Source organism: Chiloscyllium plagiosum, chromosome 21, assembly GCF_004010195.1.
Source record: "Chiloscyllium plagiosum isolate BGI_BamShark_2017 chromosome 21, ASM401019v2, whole genome shotgun sequence".
NCBI lineage: Eukaryota > Metazoa > Chordata > Chondrichthyes > Orectolobiformes > Hemiscylliidae > Chiloscyllium > Chiloscyllium plagiosum.
This window is the reverse complement of record NC_057730.1, coordinates 11,805,881-11,812,329: the sequence shown is the minus strand read 5'-3', so window position 1 is coordinate 11,812,329 and position 6,449 is coordinate 11,805,881. Positions and strand designations below refer to the sequence as shown.

At 44.1% G+C, this 6,449-nt stretch overlaps 1 protein-coding gene across 2 annotated transcripts in view; it reads left to right on the top strand.

Annotated features, from left to right (window-relative positions):
* Positions 1-682: 682 nt before the first annotated feature.
* LOC122560530 (actin-related protein 2/3 complex subunit 1A-B) overlaps positions 683-6,449 on the top strand; it is a 52,034-nt gene continuing 46,267 nt past the window's right edge. Inside the window, exon 1 of one of the 2 annotated variants that reach the window (XM_043711244.1) lies at positions 683-853. The gene's annotated coding sequence lies outside the window, so the exon portion shown is untranslated. The remainder of the gene's footprint in view (positions 854-6,449) is intronic. The other variant, XM_043711243.1, reaches the window with a different exon arrangement.

The window sequence follows — 6,449 nt, the reverse complement described above, 5'->3', positions numbered from 1 at the left end:
CAAATTTGTGAGATGATTTCCCCCGCACAAAGCTGTGTTGACTATCCCGATTCAGCCCTTGCCTTTCCAAACACATGTACATTCTGTCCCTCAGGATTCCCTCCAACAACTTGCCCACCACCGACATCAGGCCCACTGGTCTATAATTCCCTGGCTTGTCCTTACCACTATTCTGAACAACTGACCTTCCATACACACTCCCTCAGAAAATATAGATGAAAGAGAAACAATGCCTTAAGATTTTATGTCACCACGTTGAATTGTGCAAACATCGAAACGTATTAAAATTTTAAAACTCAGAAACAAATTAGCGTCACTTACAAGGTGTCCAGGTTGGAAGCCAACCGTGGTATTTGGGTTGGCATTTATCTGCCCACCTCTCATCCATAGCTGTGCCCATACCAGAGTGATGCTGGAAAAAGGAGTGTGGGAAATACACTGGGGGCCTCAGGGGCATGCGGTCATCATTGGCACAGGTGACAAGATTATTTAATTCATCAACATTTCTTTGCTTCAGATACTCGTTGTATCTGACAAAAAGGACTTTGATTCTGAGTAAAGGTTAATGGACAAGCGACTGTGGCTTGTTCTGTAAGTAGACGAGACCGGACAGGTGACCCGCGCGGGAGAAGACCACAACAACCGTTTGCAGGCGCGCCGCCGAGCTCAGCGGGCGCCCGTGTACGCGCACGCAGGACCGTGGGGATGCGTGCGCGCGGCCAGAGCCCGCGTTGGTGCGTGCTCGCGGCTGCCGCTCCCGGATCCCGACAGTCCCGTCTCCGCCTGGTGACCGAATTCGTGTCGACTGCCCAGAGTCCGCGAATTCAAACCCGACACCGACAGCCCGCGCCAGGTAACGGCTGGGAAAGGGACACCGGGCCGGGGATCCGACAGCAAGGAAGCCGGGCCTCAACTGGGTGAAGACGCCGCTGAGGCCTAGGCCGGGAACAAGCCGGCAAACCGACAGAGCGGGGGGAAGGGGGGAGGGAGAGAGGGACGGGGCGGGGTGAACGGTCGGCGGGCCTCGGTCTGTCGGTCACACACCGTGGGAAGCCCGGCTGGAGAATGACCGCCGACACTCAGGAAGCTGCTCCGTGACCTACTGACCTGCCCCCTTTTCCCTGCCACGACCTGCCCCCGTAACCAAGGGTCAGGCCCGGTGTGGGAGAGCACCAGGGGGTGAGCTGTGTCTTGGAGCTCGGGCTGGCAGCATAACCGGGGGAATACCACAAAAGTGAACCCGCCCCAGTAACCTGGACAGTTCAATACTCACAGTTACTACACCGCCAGATGGTCAGAGATACACATTTGTCACTGGAGTTCATCAAAGTGGGTTTACCATGCCAGCCCAAGCTGAAGCTGGAGTGTTTAGCAATTCTGTAGTATGTTGGAGTTATTGGAGCAGTGCAAGTGTTAAAACAAACGGGTGGGAGGGGTGGGGGGAGAGAGTAATCGCTTTCTGTTGATTTTCATTTCTTTCCCCCTTAAAACAATAACTACTTCGGGGTGGGCCAAAGATAATTTGTGGGTGTTAGAGTTTTAACTTGAAAGTAGAGAAAGTATAAAATTTTAGGAGTTTCAAGCATCTTACCTGACAAATCCTGTTTTTGTACACCTGACACAAGATTTAATCAGATTGTTGATGGTCCTCAGAGCTAACATATTTTGTGAGCTAGGAGGTGGTTCTGTAGTATTTTCTTTTGACTGGCCAGAACAAGTTCACTTTGAGAAGCAATTTGTATGAAATCTTTTAATCATTTGTAACTCACGATCTCTATGTGAGGTTTTGCCACAAGGGGCACAACAAGCACGTGAATGTTGTAAGCAACTATATGCTTACAGATTTAGACTTTGTCAAGAAAGAGAACATTGAACCTCGGTGCAAGAGTGAAACAATTCTGCGTTATCCAGTCCTTGTGACATTAACTTGATGAATTTAGATTATTTTGTTAGAAACATGTAAGCTTAAATGGCCATATTTTTGTGGGGTTTTTAATGTCAAATGCAAAATACTGAGAGATGCAAGTAATAATCTAAGTGATATTTGGATGTCAACATAAGAGGAATGCTTAGTAAGTTTGCAGATGACACCAAAAAATGAAGATGTAGCGAACAGTGAAGAAAGTTACCTCTGAGTACTACAGGATCTTGGGCCAGTGGGCTGAGGGGTAGCAGATGGAGTTCAATTTAGAAAAACATAAGGTGCTGCATTTGGAAAGGCAAATCAAGGCAGGATTTGTACAGTTAATGGTCAGGTCCTGGGAATGTTGCTGAACAGAGAAACCTTGGAGTGCAGGTTCATAGTTCCTTGAAAGTGGAGTCTCATAGTTAGGATATTGAAGAAAGCATTTGGTATGCTTGACTTTATTAGAGCATTGAATATAGGAATTGGGAAGTCATGTTGTGGCAGTAAGGGACACTGGTTAGGCCACTACGTTGTTTGGTTAGGAATACTGGTCATTGGTTAGGAATACTGTGGGTAATTCTGGGTTTCCTGCTATAGGAAGGATGTTGTGAAACTTGAAAGAGATCAGAAAAGATTTACAAGGATGTTGCTCAAGTTGGAGTGTTTGAGCTATAGGGAGAGGCTGAATAGACTATTTTGCTTGGAGTGTCAGAGGCTGAGGGGTGACCCTATAGAGGATGAGAGGGATATGGGCCAATTGGGACTAAATTAATTTAGGATATCAAGTTGGCATGGACAAGTTGGTCCAAAGGATCTGTTTCCGTGCTGTATATCTGTATGACTAATGCTGGCCGCTTGCATGGACCTAAATGTGGTATAGTTTAGATACTAGGAAGAGCTTATACTTTCATAGTACCTTTCATAACCTTTGGATAGTGTGGTACTTCACAGCCACTTAATTGTATTGAGACACAGGAAGTGTACTGTAGGCAAGCAAGGCAGCTAATTTGTGGACGTTAGTGTAGAAAGAGCTACTCAGCCCATTTTATCTGCACTGACTCTTTGAATAAGCGTCACTATGGACTGTCAATTTTGTGGAGTTTCTTCAGACTCTTGCACATTATTTATATTCAAGTAATCATCTATTATTTTCTTGTCTCAGTTGAACCTGCTTCCACCACTTCTAGGCATCTGTTCCATATTCTGCGATAAAAAAGATTTTCTTGCATCACATTTGCTTCTTTTGCAAATCATTTGAAATCTGTGGCCTCTACAGTTATTATGTTTATAAGAACAAGCAGTTTCTTACTATCTGCTCTATCAAGCACCTCATAATTTTGAAAATCTTTGTCAGGTCTCCTCTTAGCCTTCTTCTCTGAGGGAAACTGTACCAACCTCTTCAATCTAACCACCTAACTGATAATCCTCATCTCTGGAACCATTTTTGTAAATCACTTCAGTCTCTCAGATGTATTCAAATCCTTCCTATAGTATGGGCGGCACGGTGGCGCAGTAGTTAGCACTGCTGCCTCACAGCGCCAGAGACCCGGGTTCAATTCCCGCCTCAGTCTGTGTGGAGTTTGCACATTCTCCCCGTGTCTGTGTGGGTTTCCTCCCACAGTCCAAAGAAAATGTGCAGGTTAGGTGAATTGGCCAGGTTAAATTGCCCGTAGTGTTAGGTGAAGGGGTAAATGTAGGGGGATTGGTATGGGTGGGTTGCTCTTCAGACGGTCGGTGTGGACTTGTTGGGTCGAAGAGCCTGTTTCCATACTGTAAGTAATCTAATCTAATCTCTGTTTCCCAGATCTGTACACAATACTCCAGTTGAGGTCTAATAAGTATGTTGTATAATTTCCACATCATCGTCTTGATCTTGTACACTGTAACCCTTTAATAAAGCTAAGGACACTGTATGCTCTATTTATTGCTCTCTTCCACTGTGCTGCCACCTTCTTGGTTTGTACACAGATACCTCTACTCCTAAAATCCATTTGGAAAAACATTGTCTTTCAATTGTCTTTCTTCCTCCCAAAGTACATCACCTCAGATATTTGCATTGAATCACATCTGCCACCTATCCATCTATTCCATCAATTTATTCATGTCACAGCTAACAATTCTTCCAGGTTTTGTGCTATCTGCAAACTTCGAAACTGTCACCTGCATGCCAAGCTCTAGATCATCAATGTATATCAGGTCAAGCAAAGATTCCAAAATCGATCCCCAAGGAACTCCACTACAAGCCTTCCTCCTGTTTGAAAAATATCCATTAACCTTATTCTGTTTTATAGCCATGTTGCTAGCGATCCTTCCTCACAGGTCTGTTGGGTGTCACTATTAAATATCTTCTGGAAGTCCATGCACACTCCAACACCATTACCCTCCACCAGCCTTTCTGTCACCTCTTCAAAAAGTTGTTTCCATGAGATTGGGGGAGTGGTGAAGAAGGATTCATTCCAATCGTGCCCTGCCTAAAGGCAGATCCTTGACTCATTGTTGTTGCTTGGTGAGCCAATTTTCTTTTTTGGCTGTTTCTGTCAGTAGTGGTTTACCATTGGATTCCACTCTCAAGGATACATTGCATTAGGTCATAAGTCAACTTCAGCTGTAATGAAAATTGAACTTGCACCGTATTCTGAACAACACGCTGGCCATCTATTCTGGAATCAACTGACCCCAATAATAAATAGCAGCTAGATAAATTGCCTGTTTTAATAGTGTTGGTCAAGGGATGCATGTTGGCTAAGGCACTGAAAGTCTTTTGTTCTTTGAGGCCTTGGATTTGTGTCTTGCCTGAACGATGACAGAATTATGCAACACTTTTTCTCATCAATTGTGTTCAGCTCCCTGGCTTGAATCTGTGACATAGAATCATAGAAATATACAGCATGGAAACAGACCCTTCGGTCCAACTCGTCCATGACGACCAGACATCCCAACCTAATCTAGTTTCACTTGCAAGCACCCGGCCCATATCTCTCCAAACCCTTCCTATTCATATATCCAGATGCCTTTTAAATGCTGCAATTGGACCAGCCTCCACCACTTCTGCTGACAGCTCATTCCATACACGTACACCATCTGTGAAAAGGTTGCCTCAGGTTGCTTTTATATCTTTCCCTTCTCACTATAAATCTATGCCCCAGACTTCTGGATTCCCTGACCCCAGGGAAAAGACTTTGTCTATTTACCCTGTCCATGCCCCTCATGATTTTATAAACCTCTATAAGGTCACCCCTCAGCCTCAGACTGCCCAAGGAAAACAGCCCCAGCCTATTCAACCTCTTCCTACAGCTCAAATCCTCCTGGCTACAACTTTGTAAATCTTTTCTGAACCCTTTCACGTTTCACAACATCCTTCCAATAGGAAGGAGACTAGGACTGTGACATATTTTTGGAAAACATACCACTGAACCAAATAGACAATTTTTTAAGTCATTGCATTTATTTGCTGTAAATTCAGAAAAAGTTGCAATTATTTCGCTAAAATGCAACAGTACATAATTTAGGGAGCTCTTAATAATCTTTATGCTTATAAAAGTGAACGAAGGAGCAGGTGTGACATGCTTCCAGAAAATTCTGATATTTTCTTGAACTTAGAGTTGAAGTTAATTGTATGTCCTGAAATGCCAATTATTAGAGTGTTGCACTTTTCATTGGTTTAGAATGGATATTTGTTTTCTGAATTTAAAGTTGTATTGTGCCAACCACTGGTATCTTTGGTAATGAGACTTGAGTCATTCGGTTGAAGTCTGAATAGGGTGGGGAACAATAAGATAAGAGAAGGAATGTAAAGTGTTCTTGTCAAAGATAAGAATCACTGCAAAAAAAGAGTTGATTGTGACCAAAGGCTAAAAAGTTTTGCATATTTTGTTTTCATGTTTTGAACAAACTGAGTGACAGCTTGCAGTTGTTTTCATGTTTCCTGTAGGAACTAGGAAAAATCCAAGTTGTGTTGCTTAGTTTAAGCAACTTCTATGCACTTTGTATGTTTTACACAGCTTGGTCATAGAATTCAGTGATAGTTCAGTGGAAGAGGGAATGTTATGGAAATGTAATGTTAAAGGAACAATTATTTTGTTAATGTAGGCAAATTAGATACTATGGACATGTTTATTATATGGAAATGTGTTGCTGGAAAAGCGCAGCAGGTCAGGCAGCATCGAGGGAACAGGAGAATCGACGTTTCGGGCATTAGCCCTTCAGGAATGAGGAAAGTTGGTCCAGCAGGCTAAGATAAAAGATAGGGAGGAGGGACTTGGGGGAGGGGCGTCAGAAATGTGATAGGTGGAAAGAGGTCAAGGTGAGGGTGATAGGTCAGACTGGGGTGGGGGCGGAGAGGTCGGGAAGAAGATTGCAGGTTAGGAAGGCGGTGCTGAATTTGATGGATTTGACTGAGACAGGCTGGGGAGAGGGGAAATGAGGAAACTGGTGAAACCCGAGTTCATCCCTTGTGGTTGGAGGATTCCTAGCCGGAAGATGAGGCGTTCTTCCTCCAACCATCGTTTCGCTGTGGTCTGACGATGGAAGAGTCCAAAGACCT